The sequence below is a fragment of the Hyla sarda genome, unplaced genomic scaffold (assembly GCF_029499605.1).
Source record: "Hyla sarda isolate aHylSar1 unplaced genomic scaffold, aHylSar1.hap1 scaffold_752, whole genome shotgun sequence".
Lineage (NCBI taxonomy): Eukaryota > Metazoa > Chordata > Amphibia > Anura > Hylidae > Hyla > Hyla sarda.
In genome coordinates, this window is record NW_026610776.1 from 138,772 (window position 1) to 162,881 (window position 24,110).

Here is a 24,110-nt window from a genome sequence, read left to right on the forward strand (position 1 = left end):
GACGACATCACCAAACAGCTCCATAGTCACATACACAGCAAAGGAGAGATGTTGTTTACACCTAGTGATGTCAGTGGTATTGAGTGACATCACAGCACAGTGCTAAGGCTCCTGGGCCTGGACACAGCAGCGGCTGCAATATCTCAACGGAGAATACGTTTATATCTATGTGTGTGTGTGCGCATATATATATATATATATATATATATATATATATATATATATATTTCTCCGCCGAAATCACTTTTAAACCCATTTCCACCTTTTTTTCCCTTCTCTTCCTCTTACTTTTTTTTCACGTTTTTTTACGTTTTTCTCCTTTTCGCCTCTTTTCTGGGCGTATTATTCTTCTTTTTCTTCTTTTTTTTCGTCTAATGCATACCCCATCAGTGCAGCAATGCTTATTCAATACCGCCAGCAGATGGAGACACTGGGGGATAATTTTCTAAGGATTTATACTGATTTTTCCTGTCTGAATTTGTCGCACAGAAAGTTGCAGGCCAAATATGTGTGACATTTCTGCGACTTTAGCTTCTAGAGCATTTTTACAACATTATACATAGGTGCTGAATACATAAAAAGCGACTGTTCAGCGACAGACAAGTCGCATCGGCTGAAAGTAGGCCAGAATGTCAGTCCATGTTGGAGCAGGTTTAGATACAGTCTAAAGCATAGATCTCAAAGTCTGTGCACAGAATTTAGCAAGGGCCTCGCACCTTCTGATGCATCAGGTAGGTGCACAATAGCATAGCCTAACCCTCTGTACTTTGGTCTATATTGATGCGGGACATAGACAGCCAGCTGATGACCAATCCATTAGTGCAATGGATGGCTGGAAGCATTTGTCTTTGCCTTTGCAATACCACAGAAGCAATGCATGGTCAATGTACAGCAATGACACACCTGTGTGAACAGCCAGGAGACCCCCCCCCCCCCCCCCCCATGTTATGTTACATAGTTACATAGTTAGTACGGTCGAAAAAAGACATATGTCCATCACGTTCAACCAGGGAATTAAGGGGTAGGGGTGTGGCGCGATATTGGGGAAGGGATGAGATTTTATATTTCTTCATAAGCATTAATCTTATTTTGTCAATTAGGAACATTCAGCACCCACCCGCTATCAAGGCAGCTGCCTATCATGTCATGCCCTACCTGCACAGGTGTGCTGGCTACTCAAATGATCCAATTAAGGAGGCCATTTAGTCAGCAGCAGCAGAAGTCCTGTGCCTGGACGCTCCAACAGGGGCCAGACACAAGCAGAAGCAGAAGCAGCAGAAGCAGCAGCAGCACCACCTTTTGTTTTTTGGCTGCAGCAGCAGCAAGGCCCACAGGGCTGGCTAGCTGGCTAGCCAGCAAGCAGGTAGCAATGAAAGTAGGAATCTTTCTTTTTAACCCTGTAAGGGGGTGGTGCACTGTACCCGAAGATACTGCCATATCGGGTCAATGCATAGGGCGACGGAAGCAAGCTTCGAAATCGGCCCCCGTTCTCAAAAATCCATTTAATATATGGTCCCCAGATAGGGGACGTATCAGATATTAAACTGATAAGAACAGATTTTTTTTTTTTTTTTTTTTCCTCAGTTACAGACTTGTTCAAGCGATCATCAGGTCACCTACCAAAACTCATCACTTCTAAACAAAGTCTGAAAAAACATCATGCGGAAAAATATCTCAATAAGAAAACTATAAGAGAAGCACAAATTCAAAACCTTGATCAGGATACTTACAACTTTCTCCATTCCTTGTATCTCCAAATCTTTTCAGCCTCTTCCTCTCCCATTCTCTTCTTGTCAAATAGAAAAATAATAAACAACCTTCCAAAAAAAAGTCTCTTCAACTCCCTTGGAGAAATACACACATTTTTAAAAACAAGCAGGTTTCTAGAATCCCATAAAACTTCTTTAAAAACAGAAAATACAATCCAGCTTTCACGAGTGTCCTCTCTCCTGCTAAAATCCTGACCAATAAAAATCTTCTCAAAATTAAAATCAACATATCCCGTGATTGCAGAAAAAAACCTCTGTAGAAGCATAAAAAATTCTCTTGCATAAAAACAGTTCCAAAATAAGTGCACTGTATCCTCCCTGCCTCCACAACCCTCTCTTGGACATTTCTCACTCACTCTTATTCCTCGTCCATTCAGGAAAGCTCTGGTTGGGAGGCAGCCATGAAAAGTCATCCAGTTTACATCTCTCTGTCTATTCGATAATCCTCTAACATTAAAAAGATTCCAGATCTTCACAGACTGAGCAGTAGTGCAGAATGGTACTTCATATAATCTCTCATTTTTTCTTATTTCATTTTCAATTTTCTTTTTCTCAGGTTTTCCCAGGGAACTCAAACCAAATTGATCACTGAAAGACCTGAGAACCACATAGAAGGTAGGTATAACTTGCGCTATTGGTCTCCTCAGATCCTTCTCACACCAGCCCCATTTGGAAAACAACCATCCTGCCAAATACCTGCTCATGTCTGCCACCCAATTATTGCACTGAGACACTTTATAAATTAAAAGAAAGTAATGAGTCTTTAAAAACAGATTAATATCCGGGAAATTATATCCGCCTTTCTTCACGCTCTTCATCACTTCCTCCCTCTTCATCTTTTCCATCTTTGAACCCCAGAAAAAAATAAACAACTTCCTTGTCATCCTTCTGGTCCATAATTTGCCGGGTGGGAAAACCATTGCAGTATATAATAGTAGTGGCAAAATGACTGCCTTTAAAATCAGAACTTTACCTTTAAGAGACAAGTTTCTCAATTTCCAAAAAGATAATTTCTTCTCTATCTTCTCCTCCAACTTCTCATAACTTTTCCCTCCTTTTAGATTTTTTTCAAAAACAACCCCTAACACTTCAATATCTTCCTTCTCATCCACGCCATCCACCACCACTTTTCCTTGCTTTCCAAAATTACTCAATTGGCACTTCCCCCAATTGACTTTCATACCAGCAATACAACAAAAAATCTTTACATGCAAATTCACTCTGTTAAGATCAGCTTGGGAAGTGCAAGTAAAAACCACATCATCCATGTAACTTAAAACCTTCAAATTCCTTCCATTACTTCCCGGGATAAAAACACCACTCACACATTTGTCCTTCTGTACATTTTTGAGCAAGGCCTCAATGACACAAATGAATAAAATTGGGGAGAGTGGGCATCCCTGTCGTACTCCTGATAAAATATTAAAACCCGGCCCCACATGTCCATTGACTAAAATCTGACTTGTTGCCCCATAATAAAAACTTTTAATCACAAACAGTAGCTTCTCAGGAATACCCATATGCTTTAAAACCATAAACATAAAATCATGAGCAACTCTGTCATAAGCTTTTTCAAAATCAATGGATTCCACAAAAAGTGCATTCTTATTAAAATTACTATAATAAATAGAGTCTCTTAAAACTAATAAATTATCAGTTATTCTCCTATTTGGCACTGCACAAACTTGGTATTCTCCAACAAGGTGCTCAACTATGTCACTCATCCTGTTCGCCACAATCTTTGCAATGATCTTATAATCTGTATTCAATAATGTGATCGGCCTCCAGTTTTTCAAATCTCTTTCATCACCTTTCTTATGTATCAAGGTAATAACTCCTTTCTTCATAGACTCCGCTAAAATACCTGAGTTAAAAACATATTGCACCACCCGTGTAAAATCTTGCTTTAAAATATGCCAAAAAACTGAATAAAACTCAAAGGGGAGGCCATCACAGCCCGGTGTCTTCCCTTTCGCTGTCATGTCCAGAGCCTGCTTGATCTCCCCTTCACAAACTTCCTCAATTAAAAATGCACTTTTTCCTTCAGGGACATTATTCTCTAAAATATTACAATAATTATTCATCTCCGTCTCACTGGCTCTGCTCTTATTACTAAAAAGTGTTTCATAAAATCTGCCAATCTCCTTCACCATCTCATCACCAACAACTTCCCCTGTAGGAGTTAAAACAGACTTAAAAACACCCCTAGCATTAAAACATTTTTTAAAGAAATATCTTGTACATTGTTCATTTTCCTCCAAATGTTGAACTTTGGATTTAAAAACAATATTTCTACCTCTTTCCAACAACCTGTTCTTCATCTCAATTTTCACCTTCTCAATTTCCTCCTCCACCTCCACACCAACATGTTTAAACTTAAAGAGAGTTTCTAAACGTGAGATAAGCCTTTCATAACCCCTCCTCTTTTCTTGTGCCCTCCTTATGCAAATGAACTTAAAATACTTAGCAAACTCACTTTTTGCCCAATCCCACCAAGCTAAAACATTACTAAAAACAGATTGTTTAGAAGTACAAGATAAAAAAAAATCTTTAAAACCGGCCATTACTTCTTCATCTTCTAATAGACTTACATTTAATTTCCAGAGCCCTCTACCAAAATGAAAGGACTCTGCAATACTTATTTCTGCCGACACCATCTTATGATCTGAGAAAGTTGACATCATTTGATTGCACCGGACCACCTTAATCCCCTCAGAGACAAGAATGTAATCAATCCGGGATTTACAGCGGCCACTATCTGATATATAGGTGTATCTTTCATCAGTGCTAACCATCAGTCCCACATCAGAATAATGTAAGTCTTGAATAATTTGGTTTAAAACATTTGAAGTAATATCAGTTCTAACCTTAGCAGAGCTCTCACGATCATTGACGGATCTAATGCAGTTAAAATCACCAACAATAATAGTACCATCACGACCAGGAATAAAAAGTTTAAGAGACTCTAAAAATAACACACGTGCCTGTTTTTCTGCTGGCGCATATACATTAAAAACTCTCATTCTCTGGCCTAAAAACTCAAAATTTAAAACCATACAACGACCTGGTACTAAAACTTGGCAATTTAAAACTTTAATGTCCCTGTTACACAATAAAATCCCCACACCTTCATTTTTATTCTCTGTGCATGTAGACCAAAAAGACTGCCATCTCTTCCATTCATCTACACAAGGTGCAGACTTAATTGCACACTCCTGTAAACAAAATATATCTCCCTTCACATTCTCCAAAAAATCAAAAACTGCTGCTCTTCTGATGGTTGTTCCTATACTCCGAACATTAAGAGTAGCCACAACCAATGCCATTAAAAAGGAAAGAAGGCAATCCATTTTCTTAACATCCATTTTAACTAGAAGTTAGTATTCTGACCTTCAACCTTCCTTAGCAGCATCCCATAGCAATCAGGCGACCCCACTTGAGAGTCCCTGTCCATCATTTCCTCACCTCCATACACAGGATCCGTCTGATCCCCTGACCAACTCCCTTTCTTACACCTTTTACTTTTACCTTGAAAGCCTCCATTTGCATCTTCATCTTCATCTTCCCCCTCCTCCTCCTCCTTCTCCTCCTCTTCAGATGTTACATTCTCCTCCCCACTAATCACCCTCTGCCCAGGTGTTAGGGATCTCCCACTCTCATTCTCCTGAAACTCCATCCCCTCCTCTTCCCCCACCACTGGGTTTGGGCATTCAAAATCCTCAATTGTTTCTTCACATGGGGGAACCTCCCTACACACAGTCTCCACACTCTCCACCACTTTCTCTTTTTTCCCTTTACGTGCTTTCTTCTTACTGACCTCAGTAAACTCTTCACCAACACCAGTCTCCTCACAATGCACACCAGTGGAGTCACCCTCCTCCCCTTTTCCCGATTTTTCCTGAGTATTCATGTGCTGCACTGTCACACCTGCTGCACTCCCTTTTACAGAGTTCTCGTCAATCACCTGAGTCACCTCAGCATTCACACCAAAAACACGTGGAAATGGCCTTTCTCCTCTTTCCTCTCTTCTATTTCCTGCTGCGTCAGCATAGCTCATTTTCTTTCTATACCATAAACTGCATCCTCTAGCCAAATGCTCCTCACTACCACAGATATCACACGTTTTCTTCTCAGTACATTCACCCGAGTTGTGACCTGATTTCCCACAATTCCTGCAGCATACTCCTTGCTCAGGGCAAGACTCCTGTACATGTCCATAAGCGTGACAACGTCTACAGTACTGCAACTGTCCTTCATAAAAACAAAAACCTCTTTCTCCTCCAATAGAAAATACCTGTGGTATACTCTTCCTTCCCTCTTCCATTCCTTCGTCCTTTTTAAATTTTACAACAAATTTCCTTTTACAATTAAAGTACCCATGTCTGTTCTTGAGTCTTCCAAGAAATTTAACTTCATCACAATATCGGTACAAAAAATTGGTCACCATCTCATCCGAAACCTTCGGGTTGTACATATGGACTATAACAACCTTAGACATATTCATGAATAATGGTTCCACTTTCACCTTACTCATTATAGCTGGCTCATTCCTCCTCTTCATCACTTCTAAGTCCATGTAGACCCTCTGGCAAACCTCAGAATCATAAAAGGTTATATCGTAAATCCCTTGCCTAGGGAAATCTTGCATAGCGATTACATGCCATACCTGAAGGTACTGGAGCTTGCGAAGAATCTCCAGCACAACTTGATCCAATCCAATCGTCCCCCGGTGTTCGCCAGGAACGTAAATCCGCATCGTATCCTCGAGTCCTCGAGTCCTCTCTCCGCTCATTTTTGCAGGTTAAGATACCCACTATCGCAACCCAGTAACAATCCAGGGCCCCCCGCAAAAGAGGGCCCCGATCACCACCCCTTCCGACTCCTACCCTGCCCGGTAAACCGCACAGGATCGAAGCCAAAAGGCCGAGAAGCGATAACCGTGAAAGGGGCGGGCCCAACAAGGTCCCCTTCATGGGCACTATCACTGCTTGCTGTCAGGGAGGCTGCCAGACAATTTTCCATGCACACTCTGGGCTGGGGGGCAGTCAACCACCAGTACACACAGCAGAACCTAAACCCATACCATTATTGCTAAGCAGCAAGACAGGGGCCCATTGCACTCCCACGGGGCCTTTTTAAATGCAATCCATAACCCGGATTTGCCAGGAACCCTTCTTACTCCTCCTACTTGCATGTGACACTGGGCTTAGGATCTGCATAGGAAACACACACACAAGCACACACCTACCTTTGTTGCCTGCAGATGCCTCCTTGGCTGTCCCCAAACGGTATCAAACCAACACCCACGGGAAGCTGTAAGCATAGAGGACATGCCTGCACCCCATTGGACTTACCTGTGTGGGTTAAATCCGGGTTATTTGACAACCTATGGCGGTGATGGTTCTGCTCAGGCAGAGCAGTGCTGATGCTCCTCATAAAGCTGTCGCTGCTGTGAAGGTTCTAGGTGACATCACAAATCCCTATGGTTACATACACAACAAAGCTGGGTTGTTGTTGTTTACACTCTGCAAGGCCTGTGGAAGTGAGTGACATCATAGCACTGTAGTTCTGAGGGTTCAAGATGGATGCAACAATCTCCTGTTGCTTCTATGAAGGCCGTAATAGACGACATCACCAAACAGCTCCATAGTCACATACACAGCAAAGGAGAGATGTTGTTTACACCTAGTGATGTCAGTGGTATTGAGTGACATCACAGCACAGTGCTAAGGCTCCTGGGCCTGGACACAGCAGCGGCTGCAATATCTCAACGGAGAATACGTTTATATCTATGTGTGTGTGTGCGCATATATATATATATATATATATATATATATATATTTCTCCGCCGAAATCACTTTTAAACCCATTTCCACCTTTTTTTCCCTTCTCTTCCTCTTACTTTTTTTTCACGTTTTTTTACGTTTTTCTCCTTTTCGCCTCTTTTCTGGGCGTATTATTCTTCTTTTTCTTCTTTTTTTTCGTCTAATGCATACCCCATCAGTGCAGCAATGCTTATTCAATACCGCCAGCAGATGGAGACACTGGGGGATAATTTTCTAAGGATTTATACTGATTTTTCCTGTCTGAATTTGTCGCACAGAAAGTTGCAGGCCAAATATGTGTGACATTTCTGCGACTTTAGCTTCTAGAGCATTTTTACAACATTATACATAGGTGCTGAATACATAAAAAGCGACTGTTCAGCGACAGACAAGTCGCATCGGCTGAAAGTAGGCCAGAATGTCAGTCCATGTTGGAGCAGGTTTAGATACAGTCTAAAGCATAGATCTCAAAGTCTGTGCACAGAATTTAGCAAGGGCCTCGCACCTTCTGATGCATCAGGTAGGTGCACAATAGCATAGCCTAACCCTCTGTACTTTGGTCTATATTGATGCGGGACATAGGCAGCCAGCTGATGACCAATCCATTAGTGCAATGGATGGCTGGAAGCATTTGTCTTTGCCTTTGCAATACCACAGAAGCAATGCATGGTCAATGTACAGCAATGACACACCTGTGTGAACAGCCAGGAGACCCCCCCCCCCCCCCCCATGTTATGTTACATAGTTACATAGTTAGTACGGTCGAAAAAAGACATATGTCCATCACGTTCAACCAGGGAATTAAGGGGTAGGGGTGTGGCGCGATATTGGGGAAGGGATGAGATTTTATATTTCTTCATAAGCATTAATCTTATTTTGTCAATTAGGAACATTCAGCACCCACCCGCTATCAAGGCAGCTGCCTATCATGTCATGCCCTACCTGCACAGGTGTGCTGGCTACTCAAATGATCCAATTAAGGAGGCCATTTAGTCAGCAGCAGCAGAAGTCCTGTGCCTGGACGCTCCAACAGGGGCCAGACACAAGCAGAAGCAGAAGCAGCAGAAGCAGCAGCAGCACCACCTTTTGTTTTTTGGCTGCAGCAGCAGCAAGGCCCACAGGGCTGGCTAGCTGGCTAGCCAGCAAGCAGGTAGCAATGAAAGTAGGAATCTTTCTTTTTAACCCTGTAAGGGGGTGGTGCACTGTACCCGAAGATACTGCCATATCGGGTCAATGCATAGGGCGACGGAAGCAAGCTTCGAAATCGGCCCCCGTTCTCAAAAATCCATTTAATATATGGTCCCCAGATAGGGGACGTATCAGATATTAAACTGATAAGAACAGATACTACACTTGATCTTAGCCAAAAGGCCGAGAAGCGATAACCGTGAAAGGGGCGGGCCCAACAAGGTCCCCTTCATGGGCACTATCACTGCTTGCTGTCAGGGAGGCTGCCAGACAATTTTCCATGCACACTCTGGGCTGGGGGGCAGTCAACCACCAGTACACACAGCAGAACCTAAACCCATACCATTATTGCTAAGCAGCAAGACAGGGGCCCATTGCACTCCCACGGGGCCTTTTTAAATGCAATCCATAACCCGGATTTGCCAGGAACCCTTCTTACTCCTCCTACTTGCATGTGACACTGGGCTTAGGATCTGCATAGGAAACACACACACAAGCACACACCTACCTTTGTTGCCTGCAGATGCCTCCTTGGCTGTCCCCAAACGGTATCAAACCAACACCCACGGGAAGCTGTAAGCATAGAGGACATGCCTGCACCCCATTGGACTTACCTGTGTGGGTTAAATCCGGGTTATTTGACAACCTATGGCGGTGATGGTTCTGCTCAGGCAGAGCAGTGCTGATGCTCCTCATAAAGCTGTCGCTGCTGTGAAGGTTCTAGGTGACATCACAAATCCCTATGGTTACATACACAACAAAGCTGGGTTGTTGTTGTTTACACTCTGCAAGGCCTGTGGAAGTGAGTGACATCATAGCACTGTAGTTCTGAGGGTTCAAGATGGATGCAACAATCTCCTGTTGCTTCTATGAAGGCCGTAATAGACGACATCACCAAACAGCTCCATAGTCACATACACAGCAAAGGAGAGATGTTGTTTACACCTAGTGATGTCAGTGGTATTGAGTGACATCACAGCACAGTGCTAAGGCTCCTGGGCCTGGACACAGCAGCGGCTGCAATATCTCAACGGAGAATACGTTTATATCTATGTGTGTGTGTGCGCATATATATATATATATATATATATATATATATATATATATTTCTCCGCCGAAATCACTTTTAAACCCATTTCCACCTTTTTTTCCCTTCTCTTCCTCTTACTTTTTTTTCACGTTTTTTTACGTTTTTCTCCTTTTCGCCTCTTTTCTGGGCGTATTATTCTTCTTTTTCTTCTTTTTTTTCGTCTAATGCATACCCCATCAGTGCAGCAATGCTTATTCAATACCGCCAGCAGATGGAGACACTGGGGGATAATTTTCTAAGGATTTATACTGATTTTTCCTGTCTGAATTTGTCGCACAGAAAGTTGCAGGCCAAATATGTGTGACATTTCTGCGACTTTAGCTTCTAGAGCATTTTTACAACATTATACATAGGTGCTGAATACATAAAAAGCGACTGTTCAGCGACAGACAAGTCGCATCGGCTGAAAGTAGGCCAGAATGTCAGTCCATGTTGGAGCAGGTTTAGATACAGTCTAAAGCATAGATCTCAAAGTCTGTGCACAGAATTTAGCAAGGGCCTCGCACCTTCTGATGCATCAGGTAGGTGCACAATAGCATAGCCTAACCCTCTGTACTTTGGTCTATATTGATGCGGGACATAGACAGCCAGCTGATGACCAATCCATTAGTGCAATGGATGGCTGGAAGCATTTGTCTTTGCCTTTGCAATACCACAGAAGCAATGCATGGTCAATGTACAGCAATGACACACCTGTGTGAACAGCCAGGAGACCCCCCCCCCCCCCCCCCCATGTTATGTTACATAGTTACATAGTTAGTACGGTCGAAAAAAGACATATGTCCATCACGTTCAACCAGGGAATTAAGGGGTAGGGGTGTGGCGCGATATTGGGGAAGGGATGAGATTTTATATTTCTTCATAAGCATTAATCTTATTTTGTCAATTAGGAACATTCAGCACCCACCCGCTATCAAGGCAGCTGCCTATCATGTCATGCCCTACCTGCACAGGTGTGCTGGCTACTCAAATGATCCAATTAAGGAGGCCATTTAGTCAGCAGCAGCAGAAGTCCTGTGCCTGGACGCTCCAACAGGGGCCAGACACAAGCAGAAGCAGAAGCAGCAGAAGCAGCAGCAGCACCACCTTTTGTTTTTTGGCTGCAGCAGCAGCAAGGCCCACAGGGCTGGCTAGCTGGCTAGCCAGCAAGCAGGTAGCAATGAAAGTAGGAATCTTTCTTTTTAACCCTGTAAGGGGGTGGTGCACTGTACCCGAAGATACTGCCATATCGGGTCAATGCATAGGGCGACGGAAGCAAGCTTCGAAATCGGCCCCCGTTCTCAAAAATCCATTTAATATATGGTCCCCAGATAGGGGACGTATCAGGTATTAAACTGATAAGAACAGATTTCTTTTTTTTTTTTTTTTCCTCAGTTACAGACTTGTTCAAGCGATCATCAGGTCACCTACCAAAACTCATCACTTCTAAACAAAGTCTGAAAAAACATCATGCGGAAAAATATCTCAATAAGAAAACTATAAGAGAAGCACAAATTCAAAACCTTGATCAGGATACTTACAACTTTCTCCATTCCTTGTATCTCCAAATCTTTTCAGCCTCTTCCTCTCCCATTCTCTTCTTGTCAAATAGAAAAATAATAAACAACCTTCCAAAAAAAAGTCTCTTCAACTCCCTTGGAGAAATACACACATTTTTAAAAACAAGCAGGTTTCTAGAATCCCATAAAACTTCTTTAAAAACAGAAAATACAATCCAGCTTTCACGAGTGTCCTCTCTCCTGCTAAAATCCTGACCAATAAAAATCTTCTCAAAATTAAAATCAACATATCCCGTGATTGCAGAAAAAAACCTCTGTAGAAGCATAAAAAATTCTCTTGCATAAAAACAGTTCCAAAATAAGTGCACTGTATCCTCCCTGCCTCCACAACCCTCTCTTGGACATTTCTCACTCACTCTTATTCCTCGTCCATTCAGGAAAGCTCTGGTTGGGAGGCAGCCATGAAAAGTCATCCAGTTTACATCTCTCTGTCTATTCGATAATCCTCTAACATTAAAAAGATTCCAGATCTTCACAGACTGAGCAGTAGTGCAGAATGGTACTTCATATAATCTCTCATTTTTTCTTATTTCATTTTCAATTTTCTTTTTCTCAGGTTTTCCCAGGGAACTCAAACCAAATTGATCACTGAAAGACCTGAGAACCACATAGAAGGTAGGTATAACTTGCGCTATTGGTCTCCTCAGATCCTTCTCACACCAGCCCCATTTGGAAAACAACCATCCTGCCAAATACCTGCTCATGTCTGCCACCCAATTATTGCACTGAGACACTTTATAAATTAAAAGAAAGTAATGAGTCTTTAAAAACAGATTAATATCCTGGAAATTATATCCGCCTTTCTTCACGCTCTTCATCACTTCCTCCCTCTTCATCTTTTCCATCTTTGAACCCCAGAAAAAAATAAACAACTTCCTTGTCATCCTTCTGGTCCATAATTTGCCGGGTGGGAAAACCATTGCAGTATATAATAGTAGTGGCAAAATGACTGCCTTTAAAATCAGAACTTTACCTTTAAGAGACAAGTTTCTCAATTTCCAAAAAGATAATTTCTTCTCTATCTTCTCCTCCAACTTCTCATAACTTTTCCCTCCTTTTAGATTTTTTTCAAAAACAACCCCTAACACTTCAATATCTTCCTTCTCATCCACGCCATCCACCACCACTTTTCCTTGCTTTCCAAAATTACTCAATTGGCACTTCCCCCAATTGACTTTCATACCAGCAATACAACAAAAAATCTTTACATGCAAATTCACTCTGTTAAGATCAGCTTGGGAAGTGCAAGTAAAAACCACATCATCCATGTAACTTAAAACCTTCAAATTCCTTCCATTACTTCCCGGGATAAAAACACCACTCACACATTTGTCCTTCTGTACATTTTTGAGCAAGGCCTCAATGACACAAATGAATAAAATTGGGGAGAGTGGGCATCCCTGTCGTACTCCTGATAAAATATTAAAACCCGGCCCCACATGTCCATTGACTAAAATCTGACTTGTTGCCCCATAATAAAAACTTTTAATCACAAACAGTAGCTTCTCAGGAATACCCATATGCTTTAAAACCATAAACATAAAATCATGAGCAACTCTGTCATAAGCTTTTTCAAAATCAATGGATTCCACAAAAAGTGCATTCTTATTAAAATTACTATAATAAATAGAGTCTCTTAAAACTAATAAATTATCAGTTATTCTCCTATTTGGCACTGCACAAACTTGGTATTCTCCAACAAGGTGCTCAACTATGTCACTCATCCTGTTCGCCACAATCTTTGCAATGATCTTATAATCTGTATTCAATAATGTGATCGGCCTCCAGTTTTTCAAATCTCTTTCATCACCTTTCTTATGTATCAAGGTAATAACTCCTTTCTTCATAGACTCCGCTAAAATACCTGAGTTAAAAACATATTGCACCACCCGTGTAAAATCTTGCTTTAAAATATGCCAAAAAACTGAATAAAACTCAAAGGGGAGGCCATCACAGCCCGGTGTCTTCCCTTTCGCTGTCATGTCCAGAGCCTGCTTGATCTCCCCTTCACAAACTTCCTCAATTAAAAATGCACTTTTTCCTTCAGGGACATTATTCTCTAAAATATTACAATAATTATTCATCTCCGTCTCACTGGCTCTGCTCTTATTACTAAAAAGTGTTTCATAAAATCTGCCAATCTCCTTCACCATCTCATCACCAACAACTTCCCCTGTAGGAGTTAAAACAGACTTAAAAACACCCCTAGCATTAAAACATTTTTTAAAGAAATATCTTGTACATTGTTCATTTTCCTCCAAATGTTGAACTTTGGATTTAAAAACAATATTTCTACCTCTTTCCAACAACCTGTTCTTCATCTCAATTTTCACCTTCTCAATTTCCTCCTCCACCTCCACACCAACATGTTTAAACTTAAAGAGAGTTTCTAAACGTGAGATAAGCCTTTCATAACCCCTCCTCTTTTCTTGTGCCCTCCTTATGCAAATGAACTTAAAATACTTAGCAAACTCACTTTTTGCCCAATCCCACCAAGCTAAAACATTACTAAAAACAGATTGTTTAGAAGTACAAGATAAAAAAAAATCTTTAAAACCGGCCATTACTTCTTCATCTTCTAATAGACTTACATTTAATTTCCAGAGCCCTCTACCAAAATGAAAGGACTCTGCAATACTTATTTCTGCCGACACCATCTTATGATCTGAGAAAGTTGACATCATTTGATTGCACCGGACCACCTTAATCCCCTCAGAGACAAGAATGTAATCAATCCGGGATTTACAGCGGCCACTATCTGATATATAGGTGTATCTTTCATCAGTGCTAACCATCAGTCCCACATCAGAATAATGTAAGTCTTGAATAATTTGGTTTAAAACATTTGAAGTAATATCAGTTCTAACCTTAGCAGAGCTCTCACGATCATTGACGGATCTAATGCAGTTAAAATCACCAACAATAATAGTACCATCACGACCAGGAATAAAAAGTTTAAGAGACTCTAAAAATAACACACGTGCCTGTTTTTCTGCTGGCGCATATACATTAAAAACTCTCATTCTCTGGCCTAAAAACTCAAAATTTAAAACCATACAACGACCTGGTACTAAAACTTGGCAATTTAAAACTTTAATGTCCCTGTTACACAATAAAATCCCCACACCTTCATTTTTATTCTCTGTGCATGTAGACCAAAAAGACTGCCATCTCTTCCATTCATCTACACAAGGTGCAGACTTAATTGCACACTCCTGTAAACAAAATATATCTCCCTTCACATTCTCCAAAAAATCAAAAACTGCTGCTCTTCTGATGGTTGTTCCTATACTCCGAACATTAAGAGTAGCCACAACCAATGCCATTAAAAAGGAAAGAAGGCAATCCATTTTCTTAACATCCATTTTAACTAGAAGTTAGTATTCTGACCTTCAACCTTCCTTAGCAGCATCCCATAGCAATCAGGCGACCCCACTTGAGAGTCCCTGTCCATCATTTCCTCACCTCCATACACAGGATCCGTCTGATCCCCTGACCAACTCCCTTTCTTACACCTTTTACTTTTACCTTGAAAGCCTCCATTTGCATCTTCATCTTCATCTTCCCCCTCCTCCTCCTCCTTCTCCTCCTCTTCAGATGTTACATTCTCCTCCCCACTAATCACCCTCTGCCCAGGTGTTAGGGATCTCCCACTCTCATTCTCCTGAAACTCCATCCCCTCCTCTTCCCCCACCACTGGGTTTGGGCATTCAAAATCCTCAATTGTTTCTTCACATGGGGGAACCTCCCTACACACAGTCTCCACACTCTCCACCACTTTCTCTTTTTTCCCTTTACGTGCTTTCTTCTTACTGACCTCAGTAAACTCTTCACCAACACCAGTCTCCTCACAATGCACACCAGTGGAGTCACCCTCCTCCCCTTTTCCCGATTTTTCCTGAGTATTCATGTGCTGCACTGTCACACCTGCTGCACTCCCTTTTACAGAGTTCTCGTCAATCACCTGAGTCACCTCAGCATTCACACCAAAAACACGTGGAAATGGCCTTTCTCCTCTTTCCTCTCTTCTATTTCCTGCTGCGTCAGCATAGCTCATTTTCTTTCTATACCATAAACTGCATCCTCTAGCCAAATGCTCCTCACTACCACAGATATCACACGTTTTCTTCTCAGTACATTCACCCGAGTTGTGACCTGATTTCCCACAATTCCTGCAGCATACTCCTTGCTCAGGGCAAGACTCCTGTACATGTCCATAAGCGTGACAACGTCTACAGTACTGCAACTGTCCTTCATAAAAACAAAAACCTCTTTCTCCTCCAATAGAAAATACCTGTGGTATACTCTTCCTTCCCTCTTCCATTCCTTCGTCCTTTTTAAATTTTACAACAAATTTCCTTTTACAATTAAAGTACCCATGTCTGTTCTTGAGTCTTCCAAGAAATTTAACTTCATCACAATATCGGTACAAAAAATTGGTCACCATCTCATCCGAAACCTTCGGGTTGTACATATGGACTATAACAACCTTAGACATATTCATGAATAATGGTTCCACTTTCACCTTACTCATTATAGCTGGCTCATTCCTCCTCTTCATCACTTCTAAGTCCATGTAGACCCTCTGGCAAACCTCAGAATCATAAAAGGTTATATCGTAAATCCCTTGCCTAGGGAAATCTTGCATAGCGATTACATGCCATACCTGAAGGTACTGGAGCTTGCGAAGAATCTCCAGCACAACTTGATCCAATCCAATCGTCCCCCGGTGTTCGCCAGGAACGTAAATCCGCATCGTATCCTCGAGTCCTCGAGTCCTCTCTCCGCTCATTTTTGCAGGTTAAGATACCCACTATCGCAACCCAGTAACAATCCAGGGCCCCCCGCAAAAGAGGGCCCCGATCACCACCCCTTCCGACTCCTACCCTGCCCGGTAAACCGCACAGGATCGAAGCCAAAAGGCCGAGAAGCGATAACCGTGAAAGGGGCGGGCCCAACAAGGTCCCCTTCATGGGCACTATCACTGCTTGCTGTCAGGGAGGCTGCCAGACAATTTTCCATGCACACTCTGGGCTGGGGGGCAGTCAACCACCAGTACACACAGCAGAACCTAAACCCATACCATTATTGCTAAGCAGCAAGACAGGGGCCCATTGCACTCCCACGGGGCCTTTTTAAATGCAATCCATAACCCGGATTTGCCAGGAACCCTTCTTACTCCTCCTACTTGCATGTGACACTGGGCTTAGGATCTGCATAGGAAACACACACACAAGCACACACCTACCTTTGTTGCCTGCAGATGCCTCCTTGGCTGTCCCCAAACGGTATCAAACCAACACCCACGGGAAGCTGTAAGCATAGAGGACATGCCTGCACCCCATTGGACTTACCTGTGTGGGTTAAATCCGGGTTATTTGACAACCTATGGCGGTGATGGTTCTGCTCAGGCAGAGCAGTGCTGATGCTCCTCATAAAGCTGTCGCTGCTGTGAAGGTTCTAGGTGACATCACAAATCCCTATGGTTACATACACAACAAAGCTGGGTTGTTGTTGTTTACACTCTGCAAGGCCTGTGGAAGTGAGTGACATCATAGCACTGTAGTTCTGAGGGTTCAAGATGGATGCAACAATCTCCTGTTGCTTCTATGAAGGCCGTAATAGACGACATCACCAAACAGCTCCATAGTCACATACACAGCAAAGGAGAGATGTTGTTTACACCTAGTGATGTCAGTGGTATTGAGTGACATCACAGCACAGTGCTAAGGCTCCTGGGCCTGGACACAGCAGCGGCTGCAATATCTCAACGGAGAATACGTTTATATCTATGTGTGTGTGTGCGCATATATATATATATATATATATATATATATTTCTCCGCCGAAATCACTTTTAAACCCATTTCCACCTTTTTTTCCCTTCTCTTCCTCTTACTTTTTTTTCACGTTTTTTTACGTTTTTCTCCTTTTCGCCTCTTTTCTGGGCGTATTATTCTTCTTTTTCTTCTTTTTTTTCGTCTAATGCATACCCCATCAGTGCAGCAATGCTTATTCAATACCGCCAGCAGATGGAGACACTGGGGGATAATTTTCTAAGGATTTATACTGATTTTTCCTGTCTGAATTTGTCGCACAGAAAGTTGCAGGCCAAATATGTGTGACATTTCTGCGACTTTAGCTTCTAGAGCATTTTTACAACATTATACATAGGTGCTGAATACATAAAAAGCGACTGTTCAGCGACAGACAAGTCGCATCGGCTGAAAGTAGGCCAGAATGTCAGTCCATGTTGGAGCAGGTTTAGATACAGTCTAAAGCATAGATCTCAAAGTCTGTGCACAGAATTTAGCAAGGGCCTCGCACCTTCTGATGCATCAGGTAGGTGCACAATAGCATAGCCTAACCCTCTGTACTTTGGTCTATATTGATGCGGGACATAGACAGCCAGCTGATGACCAATCCATTAGTGCAATGGATGGCTGGAAGCATTTGTCTTTGCCTTTGCAATACCACAGAAGCAATGCATGGTCAATGTACAGCAATGACACACCTGTGTGAACAGCCAGGAGACCCCCCCCCCCCCCCCCATGTTATGTTACATAGTTACATAGTTAGTACGGTCGAAAAAAGACATATGTCCATCACGTTCAACCAGGGAATTAAGGGGTAGGGGTGTGGCGCGATATTGGGGAAGGGATGAGATTTTATATTTCTTCATAAGCATTAATCTTATTTTGTCAATTAGGAACATTCAGCACCCACCCGCTATCAAGGCAGCTGCCTATCATGTCATGCCCTACCTGCACAGGTGTGCTGGCTACTCAAATGATCCAATTAAGGAGGCCATTTAGTCAGCAGCAGCAGAAGTCCTGTGCCTGGACGCTCCAACAGGGGCCAGACACAAGCAGAAGCAGAAGCAGCAGAAGCAGCAGCAGCACCACCTTTTGTTTTTTGGCTGCAGCAGCAGCAAGGCCCACAGGGCTGGCTAGCTGGCTAGCCAGCAAGCAGGTAGCAATGAAAGTAGGAATCTTTCTTTTTAACCCTGTAAGGGGGTGGTGCACTGTACCCGAAGATACTGCCATATCGGGTCAATGCATAGGGCGACGGAAGCAAGCTTCGAAATCGGCCCCCGTTCTCAAAAATCCATTTAATATATGGTCCCCAGATAGGGGACGTATCAGATATTAAACTGATAAGAACAGATTTTTTTTTTTTTTTTTTTTTAAGCCGAGGAACGTGCTTTCGATTCACCCAAAGTGCAAGAAAAAGTGCAAACGTGTTACACTAAAAAAAAAACGTGCACAAAGGATGCGGTCTATCGCAAGCCCTTCTCCGATAGGAGAGAGGCCCCCCAACAAACCTTACCCTTCGCCTCCGGACCAAAAGGTACCTGCGAGGTTCCAGGTTCGATGTCCCTTTTCGCCGAAGCTACTAGGGGACCACAAATGCTCCCGGCATCCCCCTTGGCGTTAGCCAAGGTATCTGCCCGCAGAGCCGATTACGGTAGGTACCCTGCCAAAGCAGGAGTACCCGGGGTGTTTGCAGGGAGGTGCGGAACCTAATGGCCACATACACCTCCCCTAGACCGCCAGGAGGGACACCCAGAAGGGCTACCGCATCCTGACAAATCCTGTGAACACACAACACGCAAAAAGTGACACAGTGAGACAAAAAAAGAAATAAATAAGTGAATGTGTGCAGATATACTGCCCGGACATCCGGCCGGATCTATAAAAATTTCTCTGATCCTAGCCAGAAGGCCGGGAATCAAGAGGTGAGTGCCACAAGGTGAAGAGATTATGGTGCCCGTGCTTCAACTCAGTGAGTCTATTCTCCCAGTGAGTTTCGGCACCTCGGGGTCACCACTCCCCGAGGCACAAAAGTACCTCGGCTCTAGACCCTCTCAGCCTCATGGCGAGACCCGGAGGGAACAGGTCACATCGGGGCAGCCGTCGAGCTGATTCCTCAGAACCAGCCCCGGAAAGCCCTGGTACACCTGCATCCTCCATGCAGCACCCATCCCCACCAGCATGAAAACTGATAAGAACAGATACTACACTTGATCTTAGCCAAAAGGCCGAGAAGCGATAACCGTGAAAGGGGCGGGCCCAACAAGGTCCCCTTCATGGGCACTATCACTGCTTGCTGTCAGGGAGGCTGCCAGACAATTTTCCATGCACACTCTGGGCTGGGGGGCAGTCAACCACCAGTACACACAGCAGAACCTAAACCCATACCATTATTGCTAAGCAGCAAGACAGGGGCCCATTGCACTCCCACGGGGCCTTTTTAAATGCAATCCATAACCCGGATTTGCCAGGAACCCTTCTTACTCCTCCTACTTGCATGTGACACTGGGCTTAGGATCTGCATAGGAAACACACACACAAGCACACACCTACCTTTGTTGCCTGCAGATGCCTCCTTGGCTGTCCCCAAACGGTATCAAACCAACACCCACGGGAAGCTGTAAGCATAGAGGACATGCCTGCACCCCATTGGACTTACCTGTGTGGGTTAAATCCGGGTTATTTGACAACCTATGGCGGTGATGGTTCTGCTCAGGCAGAGCAGTGCTGATGCTCCTCATAAAGCTGTCGCTGCTGTGAAGGTTCTAGGTGACATCACAAATCCCTATGGTTACATACACAACAAAGCTGGGTTGTTGTTGTTTACACTCTGCAAGGCCTGTGGAAGTGAGTGACATCATAGCACTGTAGTTCTGAGGGTTCAAGATGGATGCAACAATCTCCTGTTGCTTCTATGAAGGCCGTAATAGACGACATCACCAAACAGCTCCATAGTCACATACACAGCAAAGGAGAGATGTTGTTTACACCTAGTGATGTCAGTGGTATTGAGTGACATCACAGCACAGTGCTAAGGCTCCTGGGCCTGGACACAGCAGCGGCTGCAATATCTCAACGGAGAATACGTTTATATCTATGTGTGTGTGTGCGCATATATATATATATATATATATATATATATATATATATATATATATTTCTCCGCCGAAATCACTTTTAAACCCATTTCCACCTTTTTTTCCCTTCTCTTCCTCTTACTTTTTTTTCACGTTTTTTTACGTTTTTCTCCTTTTCGCCTCTTTTCTGGGCGTATTATTCTTCTTTTTCTTCTTTTTTTTCGTCTAATGCATACCCCATCAGTGCAGCAATGCTTATTCAATACCGCCAGCAGATGGAGACACTGGGGGATAATTTTCTAAGGATTTATACTGATTTTTCCTGTCTGAATTTGTCGCACAGAAAGTTGCAGGCCAAATATGTGTGACATTTCTGCGACTTTAGCTTCTAGAGCATTTTTACAACATTATACATAGGTGCTGAATACATAAAAAGCGACTGTTCAGCGACAGACAAGTCGCATCGGCTGAAAGTAGGCCAGAATGTCAGTCCATGTTGGAGCAGGTTTAGATACAGTCTAAAGCATAGATCTCAAAGTCTGTGCACAGAATTTAGCAAGGGCCTCGCACCTTCTGATGCATCAGGTAGGTGCACAATAGCATAGCCTAACCCTCTGTACTTTGGTCTATATTGATGCGGGACATAGACAGCCAGCTGATGACCAATCCATTAGTGCAATGGATGGCTGGAAGCATTTGTCTTTGCCTTTGCAATACCACAGAAGCAATGCATGGTCAATGTACAGCAATGACACACCTGTGTGAACAGCCAGGAGACCCCCCCCCCCCCATGTTATGTTACATAGTTACATAGTTAGTACGGTCGAAAAAAGACATATGTCCATCACGTTCAACCAGGGAATTAAGGGGTAGGGGTGTGGCGCGATATTGGGGAAGGGATGAGATTTTATATTTCTTCATAAGCATTAATCTTATTTTGTCAATTAGGAACATTCAGCACCCACCCGCTATCAAGGCAGCTGCCTATCATGTCATGCCCTACCTGCACAGGTGTGCTGGCTACTCAAATGATCCAATTAAGGAGGCCATTTAGTCAGCAGCAGCAGAAGTCCTGTGCCTGGACGCTCCAACAGGGGCCAGACACAAGCAGAAGCAGCAGAAGCAGCAGCAGCACCACCTTTTGTTTTTTGGCTGCAGCAGCAGCAAGGCCCACAGGGCTGGCTAGCTGGCTAGCCAGCAAGCAGGTAGCAATGAAAGTAGGAATCTTTCTTTTTAACCCTGTAAGGGGGTGGTGCACTGTACCCGAAGATACTGCCATATCGGGTCAATGCATAGGGCGACGGAAGCAAGCTTCGAAATCGGCCCCCGTTCTCAAAAATCCATTTAATATATGGTCCCCAGATAGGGGACGTATCAGATATTAAACTGATAAGAACAGATACTACACTTGATCTTAGCCAAAAGGCCGAGAAGCGATAACCGTGAAAGGGGCGGGCCCAACAAGGTCCCCTTCATGGGCACTATCACTGCTTGCTGTCAGGGAGGCTGCCAGACAATTTTCCATGCACACTCTGGGCTGGGGGGCAGTCAACCACCAGTACACACAGCAGAACCTAAACCCATACCATTATTGCTAAGCAGCAAGACAGGGGCCCATTGCACTCCCACGGGGCCTTTTTAAATGCAATCCATAACCCGGATTTGCCAGGAACCCTTCTTACTCCTCCTACTTGCATGTGACACTGGGCTTAGGATCTGCATAGGAAACACACACACAAGCACACACCTACCTTTGTTGCCTGCAGATGCCTCCTTGGCTGTCCCCAAACGGTATCAAACCAACACCCACGGGAAGCTGTAAGCATAGAGGACATGCCTGCACCCCATTGGACTTACCTGTGTGGGTTAAATCCGGGTTATTTGACAACCTATGGCGGTGATGGTTCTGCTCAGGCAGAGCAGTGCTGATGCTCCTCATAAAGCTGTCGCTGCTGTGAAGGTTCTAGGTGACATCACAAATCCCTATGGTTACATACACAACAAAGCTGGGTTGTTGTTGTTTACACTCTGCAAGGCCTGTGGAAGTGAGTGACATCATAGCACTGTAGTTCTGAGGGTTCAAGATGGATGCAACAATCTCCTGTTGCTTCTATGAAGGCCGTAATAGACGACATCACCAAACAGCTCCATAGTCACATACACAGCAAAGGAGAGATGTTGTTTACACCTAGTGATGTCAGTGGTATTGAGTGACATCACAGCACAGTGCTAAGGCTCCTGGGCCTGGACACAGCAGCGGCTGCAATATCTCAACGGAGAATACGTTTATATCTATGTGTGTGTGTGCGCATATATATATATATATATATATATATATATATATATATATATATTTCTCCGCCGAAATCACTTTTAAACCCATTTCCACCTTTTTTTCCCTTCTCTTCCTCTTACTTTTTTTTCACGTTTTTTTACGTTTTTCTCCTTTTCGCCTCTTTTCTGGGCGTATTATTCTTCTTTTTCTTCTTTTTTTTCGTCTAATGCATACCCCATCAGTGCAGCAATGCTTATTCAATACCGCCAGCAGATGGAGACACTGGGGGATAATTTTCTAAGGATTTATACTGATTTTTCCTGTCTGAATTTGTCGCACAGAAAGTTGCAGGCCAAATATGTGTGACATTTCTGCGACTTTAGCTTCTAGAGCATTTTTACAACATTATACATAGGTGCTGAATACATAAAAAGCGACTGTTCAGCGACAGACAAGTCGCATCGGCTGAAAGTAGGCCAGAATGTCAGTCCATGTTGGAGCAGGTTTAGATACAGTCTAAAGCATAGATCTCAAAGTCTGTGCACAGAATTTAGCAAGGGCCTCGCACCTTCTGATGCATCAGGTAGGTGCACAATAGCATAGCCTAACCCTCTGTACTTTGGTCTATATTGATGCGGGACATAGACAGCCAGCTGATGACCAATCCATTAGTGCAATGGATGGCTGGAAGCATTTGTCTTTGCCTTTGCAATACCACAGAAGCAATGCATGGTCAATGTACAGCAATGACACACCTGTGTGAACAGCCAGGAGACCCCCCCCCCCCCCCCCCCATGTTATGTTACATAGTTACATAGTTAGTACGGTCGAAAAAAGACATATGTCCATCACGTTCAACCAGGGAATTAAGGGGTAGGGGTGTGGCGCGATATTGGGGAAGGGATGAGATTTTATATTTCTTCATAAGCATTAATCTTATTTTGTCAATTAGGAACATTCAGCACCCACCCGCTATCAAGGCAGCTGCCTATCATGTCATGCCCTACCTGCACAGGTGTGCTGGCTACTCAAATGATCCAATTAAGGAGGCCATTTAGTCAGCAGCAGCAGAAGTCCTGTGCCTGGACGCTCCAACAGGGGCCAGACACAAGCAGAAGCAGAAGCAGCAGAAGCAGCAGCAGCACCACCTTTTGTTTTTTGGCTGCAGCAGCAGCAAGGCCCACAGGGCTGGCTAGCTGGCTAGCCAGAAGCAGGTAGCAATGAAAGTAGGAATCTTTCTTTTTAACCCTGTAAGGGGGTGGTGCACTGTACCCGAAGATACTGCCATATCGGGTCAATGCATAGGGCGACGGAAGCAAGCTTCGAAATCGGCCCCCGTTCTCAAAAATCCATTTAATATATGGTCCCCAGATAGGGGACGTATCAGATATTAAACTGATAAGAACAGATACTACACTTGATCTTAGCCAAAAGGCCGAGAAGCGATAACCGTGAAAGGGGCGGGCCCAACAAGGTCCCCTTCATGGGCACTATCACTGCTTGCTGTCAGGGAGG

The 24,110-nt window shown here is 43.5% G+C and overlaps 5 non-coding genes and 2 pseudogenes across 5 annotated transcripts; all 7 read right to left on the reverse strand.

The window, feature by feature from the left end:
* Positions 1 to 1,405: 1,405 nt before the first annotated feature.
* On the reverse strand, positions 1,406 to 1,605 carry LOC130345544 (U2 spliceosomal RNA). Its single transcript, XR_008884254.1, has one exon. It is a non-coding gene; the product is annotated as a U2 spliceosomal RNA (small nuclear RNA).
* Positions 1,606 to 8,786: 7,181 nt separating this feature from the next.
* On the reverse strand, positions 8,787 to 8,977 carry LOC130345527 (U2 spliceosomal RNA). The gene has a single exon (XR_008884239.1). It is a non-coding gene; the product is annotated as a U2 spliceosomal RNA (small nuclear RNA).
* A 2,090-nt stretch (positions 8,978 to 11,067) lies between these two features.
* LOC130345486 (U2 spliceosomal RNA) lies at positions 11,068 to 11,267 on the reverse strand. Its single transcript, XR_008884202.1, has one exon. It is a non-coding gene; the product is annotated as a U2 spliceosomal RNA (small nuclear RNA).
* A 7,177-nt stretch (positions 11,268 to 18,444) lies between these two features.
* On the reverse strand, positions 18,445 to 18,664 carry LOC130345487 (U2 spliceosomal RNA; annotated as a pseudogene).
* A 659-nt stretch (positions 18,665 to 19,323) lies between these two features.
* On the reverse strand, positions 19,324 to 19,483 carry LOC130345493 (U2 spliceosomal RNA; annotated as a pseudogene).
* A 2,084-nt stretch (positions 19,484 to 21,567) lies between these two features.
* On the reverse strand, positions 21,568 to 21,758 carry LOC130345528 (U2 spliceosomal RNA). The gene has a single exon (XR_008884240.1). It is a non-coding gene; the product is annotated as a U2 spliceosomal RNA (small nuclear RNA).
* Positions 21,759 to 23,851: 2,093 nt separating this feature from the next.
* Positions 23,852 to 24,042, reverse strand: LOC130345530 (U2 spliceosomal RNA). Its single transcript, XR_008884242.1, has one exon. It is a non-coding gene; the product is annotated as a U2 spliceosomal RNA (small nuclear RNA).
* Between the last annotated feature and the right edge of the window lie 68 nt (positions 24,043 to 24,110).